We start from the raw sequence: 16984 nt of genomic DNA on the forward strand, positions 1-16984 counted from the left end.
TACTGGCGGTCGGGATATCCCACCCCTGACACTACCAATCCCCCCACGCCACCAACCGAGTGGGAATAGAATCTGTGGCGAACTAAGCCAATGGGCCTGAAGCGTAGAGAGCCCAGAAGGGACTCGATGCCGGTATAGTGACGGCCGACATCCCATCTGCCGGTATATCATACCGCACCCCTATTTCCCTATATGTTCTTTTTTTACAGCTATATTGAATCAGACAACCTTACTGGGCTGTCTGGAAACCTTAGCTAAGGGCTAAGTAGGTAGCATTGTTAGGTCACTATCACTCTTGGGCAGGGATGGGGAACCTTTTTTCTACCAAGGGCCGTTTGGATATTTATAAAATCCTTCGGGGGGCCATACAAAAGTTATCAATTTATAAAATGAGCCTGACCCCAGTAGATAATGCCCCAGTAGGTTTTCCCCTCTGTAGTTATGCCCCCAGTAGGTTTTTCTCCCAGTAGATATGCCCCCTAATAGTGCCGCTTCACACACACAAATAAACCTGCCCCACTCCTGCTTCCGGACCGCTGCCCTCCGCCTGGCCACACGCTCCTCAAAACTATGACGTTTCTCCCATAGCACCGCACACTGCCTGAGCTGGAAGCCGGAGCTCAGGAGTGAGCTCCTGCCTCTGGCTGTCGCTGAGGGGAAGGAGCCGGGCACCCGCTGGTAACAAAATCTCAGCGGGTGCCCGGCATCTCCCTGGGTTAGGTGAGCCGGGCCGGATGAAGTGGCCGTGTGAGACTTATACGGCCCATGGGCCGGACGTTCGCCACCCCTACTTTAGGGGAAGTTGTAGGTAGTGCGCTGGGCTGTGTACTGCCACCACACTGGCCCCCAGTCTGCAATGACAGATTAGGGGCCACAGACAGCCATTGGCAACCTAGAAACAGGTTCTCTGGGTTTGTTTGTGAAACAGGATTAGATGGCAGTAGCATATCTACAGGTGCTGGACACCACACCTAGATTCATCGGAGGTGTCCTTTACCAGTGCAATTTCATGCTTGTCTCTAGGGAAAGGAGGTACCCGACATGCTGTAAAATAACAACCGGAATGGGGTTGTCCGCTCCAGTAGAGCAAATGGCAATAATAGAAAGAGACAGCACCATGTTGTTTTACTAAATAAATTAGATAGAAATAATATATAAATGTCACATTTATTAAAACCGAAAAGTGAAAATAAACATCATCATATATCTCGGACACCTAGAGAAATAGTCGCCTTAAGGTTTCCGGACTTAGCACATTCTTACCTTAGGACTAAATTTCCAATACTCAGTCACTGAAACAAAAGAGCAACATGACATTATCCAAATTTGATGGATAGATGTCCAAACACAGTCCTTTTTAGCAACACTGTGCAGAGGAAATAACACTTGGACCTTTGCCACCTCTCGTGGACCTCACTGGTTCCAGATATGTACTAAACTGCACCTCTATAAAGATGGGACTGTGTTTTCTCAAACTTTACCTGAACTGTCAGCATCACTGAATGCCCTTGAGAACCCCAGCGTGCACACACAAATTGCCTGGGACCTAACCTCAAACAGACTGGATCAGTTAATCAACTGGGCAATATTTCATTGTAAAGAGGAGGTACCGGCATCACGAGTGCCACAGAAACACCAACAATTCAGCAGCTGATTGTGGCGGGGGAAAGAAGAATATACTACTTACCGGAATGGTAACTAAGGGGTGGGATGCCACTCGTGTTGGACACTGTATGTGTGACTTTGTTGCAGTCATACAGATCTACTGTCACAAAACTATACCTACAGTATGTGAGACGTGCACTACTACTCGAGATGCAGCTTACTTAAGAGACTGTACTTGTGATCTTGTTAGGTATACAGAGTAACCACTGCTCATATCCACGTAAGACGTGCCCAACTATTGATCTTTTTTAGTATAGCTACCTTTCAGATTTCACCACAGTGTGTCCTAGACAGGAACTACCTTTTGAATTTGGCTGCTCAAATAACTGAACCCAGTATTAAATCATTAAGACTAAAAAGAATTCGGAGGGTCTCACCCACCGGGCTGTATTCACTGCGTTTATGCAGTGTCCCAGGCCATCTGATTTTTTTTTTTTTTTTTTTAATGCATTTTAAGTTTATTGTGTTTTCTCTGGCATCCATAAGGGATACTTGGGTTTACTTAATACGATGGGGAATAGAAGGGGTCCAAAGGAGCTTGTGCACTTTAAATTTCTTCAACTGGGTGTGCTGGCTCCTCCCCTCTATGCCCCCTCCCACAGGCAGTTTAGAAAAAAGTGCCCTCAGGAGAGGATGCACACGCTGGAAGTACGAGAGGAATTTTTCTTCAGTTTATTTTAAACTTTATTATTTTCGGTATACTGTTTGGGCAACAGTATACCTGCACGTTGCGGAAGGGGGGGTCGCGGTTACTGGCCTCTGTAAGGCATCAGAGCCGCTTTCCCGCTGCAGGACCACCGTCCTGAGAGGTTGTTTGCAACCGCCAAGGCAAAGTGCCCCGCGGAACAATCTCAGCATGCCGCACACCCCTAACATTGCCTGAAGGTGAGTACAAACCGGGGGCCCTGCTAGGGGGGTCCCCCGGCTCTTGGTGCGGTGCAACGCAGGGGTGGCATACAGGACCCTCCAGGGGGGACGACGACGACCCGCTATAGCCCCCCTGTGTCCACTGGCAGTGGAGTGGAAACTAACTAACACTGTGAGGTTTTACACTGTCAGGAGACATTTTGCCAGGATAAAGAATAACATGAGCTTCGGTGCCATTACAGGGGGCGGAGCTTCCTCAGAGCGGGACCAGCTGCATTTTGGCGCCTTCCTCTACCCAGCGCTGCAGCAGCAAGGACGCACAGCTCTTCCAGCACTCCGGGATACATACAGGGGTGTATAACAGGGAGAGAGTCGCTATAGTACACACAATAGTGTCCTGCAAAGGACAACAATCCAGTTTTACTGTGATATGTTTTATTAACCTGCAGTCTTACAGAGTCTGACAGGCTAGGTGTGCTTTCCACCTCTCACTGGGTCTCCTTCTCACGTACAGTAAGGGCAGGCTTGCTATTGTACCTTATCTGTGTGTGTGTGTGTGTGTGTGTGTGTGTGTGTGTGTTTACTGTAAACATGGTCAAACACCTATTATGCAGTGTATGTCACACCAGATTCTCTCCCTCAACCACTGGTTCTATATCATGTGAGCAATGAGGTCAATCCTCCCAAGTTAGTGAGGAGACTGGGAGGGTCAGGAGCCATCCTGGCTCGGTGCCATAAAATCTGCTAATAAACAGACAACACATCAACTGCAACAAGCTGTTGCAGATCTGGCTGCTAAAATAGATGAAAAGCAGCCCCCCTCACTAAACAGGGCCACTAGTGCGTTGGCTAACTGATTTAATCTCGGAATCTGAGGAAGTACAGGAGGAGGGGCAAGAATTAGACCCTATTGCAGAGGATTCCACTCCTAAACAGGGTATGGAGTCCCTCAGTCTTGCTATCAGGGATGTATTAAAATTCCCTTTGGAAGACATGGCTGTACCGCACTCATTTTTCCAAGCACAGAAGAAGCTCCGTGTCACTTTTCTTAATTCTCCAGAACTAAATGACCTATTTAAGCAAGCCTGAAAAATTCCTGATAAAAAATATCAGGTTACAAGGGTTTTTACACACTTTTCCCATTTACACCAGAAGGTAGGGAATATTGGGAAGAACCCCCAGCCGTGGACGTATCGATCTCCCGCCTCTCAAATAAGGTGGTGTTACCAGCTACTGGCTCCTTTCAACTAAAGGACCCTGGGGATAGAAAAATAGCCACACTAAAATCTATTTATGCAGCGGCTGGCGTATCACAAAGACCTGTGATAGCGGGTTGCTGGATGACTCATGCCATCCATACCTGGCCGACTCAGATTCAAGAGAGCCTTACGGGGTATATGCCCCTGGTCACTACGGTGACCCTCATAAGACACATTCGTGACATTGCACGTGTCCTGTGTGTCTCTCTCTAGGAAATAGGCACTATCAATGCTAGGACTACCATGGCAGTGTCAGCATGCAGGGCGTTGTGGCTGCGTCTGTGGATTTGCGGACATGGTTTCCAAGCACAGTGTGGAGGCTATTCCCTTCTCAGTAGAGTGGCTATTCGGGGTTGCGTTAGATTCGTGGATTTCTAAGGTTACTGCAGGAAAATCCACATTTCTCCCCTCTAGGGCCCCGCCGGCTAGTCGTTCCTACCCGGGGCCGTCTACCCGGTCCTTTTGGACTACCAGGTTCAGATCAAGAGCCAGAGGTGCCTCCAATGCAACAGAGGCACCAGAGGTAAGGCAATACAACAGCTACCGCCAGTTCTCAGGAACCAAGTACCAGTTCAACTTCCTCAAAAGCCTCAGCATGATGGTGCCCCCACCCCGAGGGGATCTCAAGGTGGGAGCTCGATTGCGTCACTTCAGCCGCATCTGAGAAACCTCCTGCCAGGATACTTGGGTAAAGGGCTACAAGCTGGAGTTCGGCGGCGCTCCTCACCAACAATTCTTCAAATCAAGCTTACCAGTTTTGGAGGATACACGAGTTACGTTACAATTGGCCATCCTAAAGTTGGTCCAGTCCCAAGTCATTGTTCTGGTGCCACTACAACAACGAGGTAAGGATTATTACTCCAACCTGTTTGTAGCACCGAAGCCGGATGGTTCGGTAAGGCCCATTCTGAATCTAAAATCTATGAACCTTTACCTAAAGGTTTTCAAGTTCAAGATGGAATCTCTGAAAGCAGTGATTGCGGGACTGGAAGAACAGGAGTTTGTGGTTTCTCTGGATATAAAGGATGCTTACCTTCATATCCCAATTTGGCCTCTTCATCGGGTTTACCTGCGGTTTGCCCTGCTGAACAATCACTCACAGTTCCAGGTGCCACCCTTCGGCCTGTCCACCGCTCTGAGGGTCTTCACGAAGTTGATGGCGGAGATGATCCAACTCCGTGTCCAGGGGGTCAATATTGTCCCTTATCTGGACGATCTCTTAATAAGCAAGTTCGAGGGAGCTTTTATTGCTCCATATAGACTGCACTATCCAACTTCTGTCACACCATGGATGGATTCTCAATTTACAGAAGTCCCACCTGGAGCCAACTCAGCGGCTCCTGTTCCTGGGAATGTTTCTGGATACTGTGGCCCAGAAAGTGTTCCTCCCAGAGGACAAAGCGAGAACACTTCAGGAGATGGTACGACTGGTCCTACGGCCTACTCGGATATCCATCCACCTTTGCAGAAAATTGTTGGGAAAGATGGTAGCCAATAAAATACGGAAGGTTCCATGCCAGAACGTTTCAATTGGATCTCCTGAGCAAGTGGTCCGCCGGATCACATCTTCAGATGCACCGGATAATACATCTGTCACCTCAGGCCAGTATCTTCCTCCTGTGGTGGTTACAGTCCTCCAACCTTCTGGAAGGTAGCAGTTTTGGGATTCAGGATTGGATCCTCCTCATGACAGATGCGAGTCTGAGAGGATGGGGAGCTGTCACCCAAGGGGGGCTCAGTTCCAGGGCAGATGGTCAACCCACAAAGCCCTTCTACCAATCAACATTCTAGAACTTCGGGTGATCTACAATGCTGCTTCAGGCCTCTCCTCTGCTCGGGGATCGGGTGATCCAAGTTCAGTCGGACAACGCCACGACAGTGGCTTACATAAATCGATAAGGAGGGACAAAAAGCACAGCCTGCATGCGAGAGGTGTAAAAAAAAAATACTCCCCTGGGCAGGAAGACACGCAAGAGCGATGTCCGCCATCTTTATTACAGGGGTGGACATCTGGGAAGCGGGCTTCCTCAGTCGCCACGATCTCCACCGGGAGAGTGGGATCTGCACCACCAGGTGTTTCAACAGTTCATCGATTTGTGGGGCTGCCCACAGGTAGACTTGATGGCTTCTCGATTCAACTAGAAGCTTCTCTGGTATTGCTCAAGAACCAGGGACCCTCAAGCGAGGGCAATAGACGCGTTGACATCACCTTGGCCTTATTGGGTGGTCTACCTGTTTCCTCTGATTCTGTTGCTCCAGAGGGTGCTCAAACGAATCAGGAATCAGGGAGTCCAGGCAATACTGATTGGCCTCTGAGGGCGTGGTACGCCGATCTTGTGGGCATGTCCGTGACATACCCTTGGCCTCTGTCACTGAGAAAAGATCTTCTGCAGCAAGGACCATTCGTCTACCCGGACTTACGGCGACTTCGTTTGACAGCTCGGAAGTTGAACGGAACATCCTAGCTCGCAAAGGCCTTTCCAAGAAGGTTATTGCAACCATGGTTCAGGCGTGACAACCTGTAACGTCAAAACACTGTCATCCTATCTGGAGGAGATATGTCTCCTGGTGCGAGAAACGCACATATCCACCTGCAGAGTTCCACTTAGGACGTCTCTTACGTTTCCTGCAGGCTGGTGTGGATAAGGGCATATGTCTGGGTTCCCTTTTAGGTCCAGATTTCAGCTCTCTCAATTTTCTTCCAGAAGAAGTTGAGTGTTGCCAGAAGTTCAGACCTTCTTGCAGGGAGTTCTCCACATGCAACCTCCATTTGTGCCGCCCATGGCACCCAGGGACTTGAATGTGGTGTTGGAATTTCTACAGTCCTTTTGGTTTGAACCTTTGATGACGGTAGAAGACAAGTACTTCACGTGGAAGATGGTAATATTATTAGCCCTGGCTTCTGCTAGGCGTGTCAGAATTGGAGGCCTTATCGTGTAAAAGTCCCTACTTGGTCTTTTACAAGGACAGAGCCGAGCTTAGGACTAGATAGCAGTTCCTGCCTAAGGTTGTCTCTATATTCCACTTGGATCAACCAATTGGGGTCCCATCCAGTTCTGGTACATCTGTTCCTCCGAAGTCGTTTGATCCTGTGAGAGCCTTCAAGATCTATGTCAAGAGGACGGCTCAGATCAGAAAAACTGATTCCTTATTCATGCTATATGATGCGCAGAAAAAGGGTTGTCCTGTATCTAAGCAGTCCATTGCTCGTTGGATTAGGTTGACTATCCAACAGGCCTATGTGTCTGCAGCCTTACCTGTTCCACAGTCTCTGAAGGCCCACTCTACAAGATTGGTGGGGTCTTCCTGGGTGGCTGCCCGTGGAGTCTCAGCCTTGCAACTATGCCGAGCTGCTACCTGGTCGGGGAAGAACACCTTTGTGAAGTTCTGCAGATGGGATTTTAATACCTACCTGTAAATCCCTTTCTCGTAGTCCATAAGGGATACTGGGTACCCACCTTAGTGCATTGACTTCTCTGCAGGTTTTACTTTTCCAAAAGTTACCTGTTCATCTGTTGCTGTTTTGTTCCAGCCGTTGCTGGTTGTTTTATGTTCTGGTGTGCTGGTGTGTGAATCTCCCCACTCATTGCTGTTATGTTCTTTCTCTCAAGTATTTCCATTCTCCTTCGGGCACTATTTTACTTATAACTGCCTGTGGGAGGGGGCATAGAGTGGAGGAGCCAGCACACCCTGTTGAAGAAATTTAAAGTGCACCGTCTTCTTTGGACCCCTTCTATACTCCATCGTATTAAGTAAGCCCCATTATCCCTTATGGACTACGAGAAAGGGGTTTACCGGTAGGTATTAAAATCCAGTTTTGGATTTTAACATATTCTACTGCCTTTTATCATCCTTTAGCTCTACAATAAATTGTATTTGACATAGCTACACTATTGATAGTCTATATATCCTACTGGTAACAGGTTGTGTGTATATTTTAGAATGTGTACAGAGTTTTGCATTTACAATCTACATTCGAAACTGTTAGGCAAGTTTTCCATCAAGATGACCAACAAGTTTTCCATCAAGATGATCAACATGACCAAATGTTTATGCTAAGATGGTTCCTAGGCCAGTCACTGTGGAGCAGAAAGAAAACCGAAAGCAAATTTGTACAGATATTTTTAAACAAATTCAAGCGGATTCACAATTTTTAGCGAACGTTATTAGCAGTGTTGATACATGGATCTTCCAATACGATCCTGAAATAAAACACCAGTCTGTGCACTGGAAAACACCATCACGAGAATGAATAAAGCATGTTAAAGCAAATCCAAATTCAAAGCCATGTTAATTGTTTTCTTTGATATCAAGTGTTATTCTGGAGACTGGGTACTAGAAGGTGCAACAGTGAACCAACATTACTACAAAAATGGGAAAAAGCTGATAGCTTGCTGCGCTTGTGATGAGCTGTTCAGTTTCTGGATCAGGGGATCAAGTTTTTGAAGGCTTTAACTAAGTGTTGTGTATGTCATTGATGTGGTTATAAATAAAAAACAAAAATAAGTATAGAAAATAATAAAATGAAAATAAAAGATTGCAGCTGTAGAAATTAGAAAATAGGAGAAACAAGGAGAAAACAGGTGGGTGCAGCAAAGAAAGTTAGAGGTAAGATGAGTCCCTTCTTATTGTCCTCATCTTTCCTCCAACTTTTTCTCATTTCTACAGCTGCAATCTTTTATTTTCATTTTATTATTTTCTATACTTATTTTTATTTATAACCACATCAATTACTACAAAATGTTCTAGAAACTTTGCAGGAAAGAATCAGAAGAAAGAGGCCAGAGTTGTGGAAAAATGGTTTCATCCTTCATCAGGACAACGCACCAGCCCACGCAGCTCTCTCTGAAGCTGTTTTTAGCTGAGAAACAGACTGCAGTGCTAGAACACCCTCCATACTCGCCCTAGCGTGTGACTTCTATATTTTCCCTAAAGTCAAATCTGTACACAAGGGAACTCGTTTTGTATCAGTTACTGGGTTAAAGAAGAGAACGCTGTGCAGACAGCATGGCTTTGACCAATGGAAAATAAGAATGCAGTGGTGTGTGGATGCAGAAGGGGAGTACATAGAAGAGGAATTGAGTTAAAATGTACTTAAACATAAATATCAGTCTCGTTATTTAATAGCAACACCTTGTATATCTTACCTGGAGGATGATCACTTGATAAAGACAGATTTGTTGACTTTGCTTCAGATCCGGTCTGGTTCCAGAGATTGCCTAAGGTTATAGAACACATTTAACTTGTCCTGTGGAAACAATACCCATTGCTGTCAAGGGTTGAACAACAAAGTTGCAAGGTGGCTTTCACAGAAATGACAATTAATGTTTGTATTAAGTTTCTGTGAAAAATGGCTTCACACTTGGGGCAGTGTAGTTTGTTATAGTGCAAACGCCTCATTTGACAAAAAAAGGCATGCTTTTGTCTCCGAGAATGCATCAGTGGATTCCTCGATGGCTGAGGACCACCACATCTACAGAAGTCCTCTTCTTGCTATATGGAATTTTACATTTGTAATGGCATACAGCATCCTTTAGAGTTTGGGAGATGGTCACGGTTTGTTGCCGAATTAAGGCTCTGAAGTCCTGGATGGGAAGCCAAGCTTCTGATCTCTGTGCTAGATTTAACCACTTACCTGGCATGGTCGCATTAAAGTTGCAATGTCCCCGATGTCTGAAAAAACTATTTTTGCAACTATAAAAAAAAGTATGATTTTTTTTATTTATATATATATATATATATATATATATATATATATATATATATTGCAACTAAAGTAATTTTTTATACGTTTTTAGTAAATGGTATTTACTTTATTTACTTATAAAGTGTGTTTTTGGATAAAATTGTCAGTTAAGTGGTTAGAACGATACTAACCGAACTCTTTTAGGGACTTCTTCTGTTGTTGGTGAAAACCAATAATGCCCAAGGCGCCTAATGTATTTAGAGAAAAGGAATAAGAGATGTAGAAAATTCTTGATTTTACACAAGTTCTGCATTATGCGGTCTAGAATAAAGATGCATTTTTTAATTTACAATTTTTTTTTTCTGTTTTAAGTATATGCCACAATTGTAAAAGCGGTTATGTTAGCTGTAAGTTGTTTTTTTTTTTTTTTTTTTTAATGGATTAGGACAAGATTAATTAGTAATAACTTATAGGGTGATCCATCTCAGCATTTACATATAACTGAGAGTTAACATAAAGCAGTGTTGTACAATACAGTACAATAATGTACTATAATGTACATACAGTAGTAAAATACTTGATTGCAACCATTGAGAAGCATCCAGGAATAAATGTGTTAATTGTACAGAGCAGCTATTACTAATCTGATGCTAGTTGCCAGGCATGATAGCCAACGGATTGCTTAGACCTATTTGAGACCCTATCAGATGACCAGAGCTAGTCTTCCTCTACTTCTATTCCAGCATCAAATGCGTAGGATGCTCAGGCCATGTAAGATTCAAGCTAACAGAACAGCTGTTCTAAACTGATTTGTCTCACCCGAGGAGTCACTGGCAGACTAGTGGTACAGAAGGTTTTAGGGAAAGAAATAGAAGGAAAGTGATGAGGTAAGAAATGGTGAGACTGTAAGAGGGCAGTTAATGGAGTGTGGTGAAACGGATCAAATAGAAGGTGATGAGCTGAATGAGAGAAATAGTGGGACATTAATCAAGTGATAGGAGAGCATACCAAAACCGCTGTGAAAGGGCATTTAAGTGAAGGACTTCAAGGGGAGCAGTCGAAGTTTGGCTTCAGCTCTGTATGGCCTTGGAAGTACAGCATCAATGTTATGTTTTAAATTGATCAAAATTTACCTTTAGTAATTCCATCAGGAACCCCCCTAACCCTCCTAGACATTGAAGTCATATAATCAAGCGAGTTGGTGCACAAGAAGTAACAGTGGGGCAGAGTTATAGACAGACGGAGATAAGCAGAGATAAAGGATGCAGATGCTTATGGAGTAATAGGGGATAAGTGATGAAGGAAAAAAGGAGCGAGACTGGTGTAAAGGAAAAGGGATACCATGGCGTACAAGTAGGATAGAAAGAAGTATTGGTTACTAGGGACAGTGACAAAAGGTTTGAAAGGACAGTTAATCCAGTGACTTAGTATAGCGTAATAACATTTATTAATAAAGCAGAGAAGTGAAAAAATACAGTTTGTACAGCAGTGACAGTAAAGAGAATAAGAGAGGAGGAAAAGTGAAACATAGGCACCCGGAACAGCAGCCACAATATTTACAGTAACTTATTAGTATCATACTGAATTGTTAAAATAACTGAACATCTACTCTGGGGGAGACTGTTGACTTTGGGTATAGAGGCAGGGCAGTTGGAGTAGGTACTTAAATAATTGAATAAAGACTCCACCCCCTCTATACCCTCCCACCTCCTCCACCTGCGCTCAGTATTCTTTTTTTCTTCTTCTTTTCTTAAGGGTCTTGAAGATACCCAATACGGCTGCACAACAGCATTTGCACTTGTTCGGTTTTTAGATTTTGTAGTTTAGAACAATTGCTTCACTGTGGTCTATCCTATCTGGGGGCCCACAGTGCTGCGGAGTAGATTGAACAGTGCTGGTTAGCGATGTCCATTTGCTGCAATCCCACTTATTATACAGGCTCCCGGAGGTGATCAACAGATCACTAATTGTCCTGGGACCAGTCACAGCTTGCCACGGAGTTACGATGCTTGCACTTCGAGGGGGGGTGTTGGGGCGCATTCTTCACTGGAAGACATTGAGGGGACCAGTCGTGTTGGAATTTGATCCTCTATCAGTCATAGTGTGTAAGTCTGGTTCAAGCTATCTGCCAAACTCTGCATTTAAGTGACTGACACTTCATCTTTTTCAAATGTGAGAAGAAGCAGCTAGTTGCCTTTCCTTCCTTTTTCACACACTTAAGCTTCACAGGTTTCAACTCCTTCAGTTTGCAGGCCAGGTGCAAGCACAGCTTTCCATAGGTCAATCCAGGGCTCATAGAAGGGTCCACTACTGAGGTCATCAGTCTTCAACAGAGTTACATCTAGCTTTTAAACCAAGTGACAAGCAGAACGCAAAACAATCTTAGGGTCCATCCAGGCTTGTGCATGGTGGGAGCTCATTGTCTCCTATTCAAGGATGTTTGGCTTTAGTCTCTCTGAACAGTAGATTCAAGGTATTCTGCACAAAGGGTGCATTTTGGATTTGGTAGGTTTCCCACCCATTCTGTGTTTTGCTCTCTCTCTTTAGAGCGACCCAATCAAGAGAACATGCAAATACGCAATTCTTGTAAATACAGGGGTTATTGTTCCAGTTCGAAAAACTGTGTGTGCTTTGAGATTCAACTTCTTTCTACTATAGAAAACAAATCTTTCCCTCTGGCTGATTCTGAGCTTGAAGAGTTGAACACCCTTTTTGTCATGGTGAAGTTCAAGATGGAATGCATTCAGACCAATCATAGTTGCTATGGAGAGTAGTTTCTCCCGCTTCTTTAGATCTCAAAGATGCCATTCTGCATGGCTCATAATGCACTTATTTGATTTACGGTAAGGAATTTCCACTTTCATTTCTGGGCTCTTCTGTTTGGTCTCTGCACAGCTACATAAGCATTCACCAACATCGTGGCAACTAGGGTTGCTTTGTTGAGGATGAAAGGCATCATAGCCATTTCCTGTTTAGATGACCTTCTAATCAAGCCTGATTCATATTCACGTCTTTATTTAAATTTGAGCATGGAGGTTTTTACTCTGGGGAGTGACGGATGGGTATTACATTTCCAAAATCCAGTCTAGTTCTGGGGCTTTTCGACATCTGGTGTTAGTATGTGTTTTTGCAGTGTCCAAAAAGCTGGCCCCACAGACTCATGTGATGTCTCTGTTGAGGCATTCTCCACTGCATGCAATAGCTGGGGAAGATGGGGGCCTCTTGTGGTATTGGCTCGCTCACTTTAAAAGTCTCTGCAGTTTAGGACCCTAGCAAGGTGGTCTAGGGCCAGTACTCTGACAGGTGGATCGTTTTGACTACTTGCTCAGACCCACCTGTCACTGGTTTGATGGCTTCACTTCACCATTCGGCTCAAGAATTGCCCGTTCTCAGTCTAGTAATGGACAGTAGTGACCAAAGATGCCAGTCTCCTATGTAGAGGTGTAGACAAAACTGCAGGGCCTTTGACAAGGGGGGATCCTCTCTCCCCATCAACGTTCTGGAGGTGTGGGCAGTTATGAATGCCCTTTCCCAAGCTCAGAGTGTCCTGGTTCAATCCGACCGTTTACAGCTGTATTTTTCGTTAATCAACAGTGCAGAACATGTATACAGTTGGCAAAGTGGGAGACCATTTTAATCATGTTTTGGGTGGAGAAGTGTGTTGTAGTGATCTCGGCACTGTTCATTCCTGGAGAATACATCTGGGAAGCAGATTTGTGCTGTCTGCACAAGGTTCACCCAGTAGAATGGGCTGGCGCATTCCCACCCCTTTTAGGTTTGGTTTTGGGAAGTCCCAGATTCAGCAGTGTTCTCCAGAGTGTATGTTTGAGAAGATGAACCTACACACAGTCCAATTAACGTCGATTATGTGGGAGGTACTGCATTTCTCCTCTTATGCTTTATGTATTATACCTCTTTTAATTGAAGTGGCAAGTGAATGAAGGTGTTATGTTAAGTTTAGAAGAAACTGAGATATTTAGATTTGAAGAAATTATCACAATTTAAGAATTGGATATAACATTCTTTATCCACAAAATAGATCAGTAAATATACAGTACTACGAACATTTAAAATAAAATTTTTGTTATGATTCTTAGATCATAAAGCTTCATCAATAAAAAAAAAAGTCAGAAAATTGTACTCGCCACTTCAAATATGTTTTTAAAATGCAACTTGTGTTTTTTCATTAGCGCTTTGTTAACAATACCTCTTCAGCAAAAACCCGGGTTATTGCACTTGAACCCGGGTTGCTGTACCCGTGTACAATTCTCAGGTGCGAACCGGTATATGCTTCCTGAAAGTGGTATATATAACCAGCGGCGACTGCAGCATCCAAAGTGTGCTGGAGGGAGCTGGCCAGCACATATGAACATATATGTGAATTTGTGTGTGCTGGCTTCCTTACACGGGGATGGGCAGCCCTGCACACATGGGGCAGTATTCAATTCTTTTCACCCCCTTTCACACCCATTCTGTTTCTGCTGATGGGCATGGTATAATAATTTCAGCTCTCTACCCCTCGGGTAATAAGGGTGCCCAACCCTTTATGCAGCTAAACCTGATTACTATGGGCGCAAAATGTGCGATAACGGGGATCACTTTAGAAAGGACATTGGGCGTGATATATCATTTGCATACCGCCCATGGAAGCCAGGCACACACTGCACAGCCTATCATCAATAAATCTGCCCCCAGACTCCTGTGAAACCAGCCAATGGGAGTCTGGGGGCATGCTTATTGATAGGCTGAGCACTATGTGCCTTTCTTCCATGCGTGCGGCGGCTGCTGTCGATACCTGGGTGAGGATGCAGGCACATATGTTACATATAACTTCACATGCTTGTTCCAGTGACGTGCGGTGAGCTCACTGGCTGGGGAGGCACTGGCAGCTAAACTCCCCCCCCCCCCCCCCCTCCCCCCAGGAAAAAAAAAAATGCAGCCCCCCTCACACACCACTAAAACCAGCACCAGGCAGAACCAGCCAGGGGGAGTAATGCCATAGCAGGGGAGACACTCAGTGTGGGGTCCCTCTGCCATAACATTAATCACCCCCCAAGCCAGTCAGCCCAGGGCTGGAATTCCTCGGAAAGTGGTGCCCCCCTCCCGAGCAACAACCAGCACTGGGCTGATAGCCCAGTGCTATGCCCCGCACCCCTGGTGGCGGTGGGTGCGCGGGGTTCATTGTATGTTAATATTGTTCTTTACAGGTCCCAGGAAGCCTGCCCCAGCTTGCTGGCACTTAGAGAACCACTAGTGCCAGCATGCCCGGACATAAAGGGCCCGCTGGCACCTGTAGTCCACCTGTAAAGAAAATATAAAAAAAAAACACACTACAGAGTCTTTAAAAAAGTTTTATTACACAGGGTCTTCACCTGGGGGCGGTGGCCTTTAAGCTCTTTTGCGTGGCCGCCGCCTTCCCAGGACTTCCAACGTCTTCACCAGGGGGGCGGCGGCTGCTAAGCTCTTTTGCATAGCTGACGCCCATCCAGGCATCTTCTCTCTTCAGGAGCACTTCTCTGCTCCTCCGCCGTCGGACTGACAGCCGCTGCCTCGCGGTAGGGGGCGGGACAATGATGCGGCGAGCCATCTTGAATTTCAAAAATGACGCTGAGGTGCCATTTTTTATTTGGGTTACCGCTCTGCTGCCAAACTCTGCTGAATGGCCCTGACTGCCGCGTCCCGCCACCCGCATCTCCGTCGCATCCCGCTGCCTGGCCCGCCGCATCCCGCACCTCCGCCGACGCCCACATAGTGATTGACAGCGGATCCAGTGACTGATCCGCTGGCCAATCACTGTGGCCTCACTCACGGGCGTGCTTTCATAGGTTGAAAGCACGTCACTGTATGAAAGCGGAACCTCTAATGGTGCCGCTTTCCCATGTTATTTCAATGGGCTTTTCCTGCCCATTGCTAGGCCGCTAATTAGAGCCAATTCTTATAGTGTGACAGATTACTGTAGTCTGGTCTCATTTCATGTACTGTATAGTTTGGCGACTATAGGATCAGCACAACAAAAAACTGCTATCATATTATTTATAATCATCCTTTATAGGGCGCTACAAGGGATCCGCAGCGCCCAATTATAGAGTACATAAACACATAAGCAAAACAAGAAAACAGCAACTTACAGTTCAAGACAGTATAGGACAAGTACAGGGTACATAAACATAGCTGCATCAGCATACGACACTGAAATAAGTATGGAGTAAAAGATAGTATGGAGCCAATTAACCTACCAGTATTATTTTTTTAATTATGGGAGCAAAACCAGAGTACCCAGAGGAAACCCAATCAAGCACAAGAAGAATATACAAACTCCACACAGTTATTGCCGTGGTTGGAATCAAACCATGACCTCAGTTTGGTGAGGCAGTAATTCTAACCATTACACCATCCGTGCAGCAATTCAGCATGCTAGCTACCCATGGCTCACTGCAACAAGTGATCTGTGATCTGCGTTCATCTCCACTAAAGCTTTGCACAACAGGTATAGATCTAAAGAAAGTGAAATAGTAAATATGTTTATTATAACCTTGGTTCTTTAAAAAAATGTAAAATTACATTGCATACAATTCCAATCGATCATTTTGTTATTTACAGCTGCTAAATAAGTTGTAGAGGTTGGGTGAAGTCCGTTTCACACAATCCATTATAAACATTGCACTGTATATTTGACCATAAACAAGAAAGAATATATCAATGTCCTAGAATCAAGTGTAAGAAATCTCAACATTTCCCTCTGTTATACAAGGGAAATACGGAGTTTCTGGGACTAATTTGAGACTTTCAAATACAAATTGTAGCAGACTTGATTAAGGAAAACTTACTTATTCTGTTTTTTTTGTTTGTTTATTTTTTGTTTCCCCCCCTTCCTTCCACAGTGAAGATCGGTGACCCAGCCCACTCAGACGGCACCTCCTAAACAGAGAACCATTGTGGATTGGCTTCTATAACCCCCTAGAGTGCAATGCCAAAAGGGGGACACAGAGCAAAAGAGAAAAAGCGGTCAGGCAAGCTTTGAGGATGGCGTCCCTGTGTAACGTGTGCTGAAGATAATGTAACAAAACTGGGAAAAAAGCTTAAAGTTAAACCCCTTCACTTCTGAGCAGGGCCAAGTGTTCCCTATAGAGCTGCTACTGCTATAACTCTCTTCCACAGCAGTAAGGCACTCCATGAGCAGCCAGTGCCAGATGTGTACTGATGTCCCAATCACCCCACAGTGCCAGGTTGTCCTAGATCTCGGGGGTGAAGGGGTTCTCAAGGCAGTGTTGGAGTGCCCAGGCGCCACATATGCATTTTGGGATGGGAGGAATCCGGGAAAAAGGAGGTGGGGAAGAAGGGTTTAGAGCTTTCCTTGATGGACTCGTTTTAAAATAAAAAAAGAAATTCAAGAAAATACTAAAAAAAAATGAAAGGAAAAAAAAAGAAAAAAAAAAAAAAAGAAAGCCGTCAGATAAAATCCCTGGTTGGCAAAATTTAAATTTGCGTGGATGCAAACAGAGAAAAA

At 45.0% G+C, this 16984-nt stretch overlaps 1 protein-coding gene across 1 annotated transcript in view; it reads left to right on the forward strand.

The window, feature by feature from the left end:
• TNPO3 (transportin 3) overlaps positions 1-16984 on the forward strand; it is a 228239-nt gene extending 211255 nt beyond the window's left edge. Inside the window, exon 23 of the mRNA XM_063926695.1 lies at positions 16359-16984. The gene's annotated coding sequence lies outside the window, so the exon portion shown is untranslated. The remainder of the gene's footprint in view (positions 1-16358) is intronic.

The sequence above is a fragment of the Pseudophryne corroboree genome, chromosome 6, assembly GCF_028390025.1.
Source record: "Pseudophryne corroboree isolate aPseCor3 chromosome 6, aPseCor3.hap2, whole genome shotgun sequence".
Taxonomy (NCBI): domain Eukaryota; kingdom Metazoa; phylum Chordata; class Amphibia; order Anura; family Myobatrachidae; genus Pseudophryne; species Pseudophryne corroboree.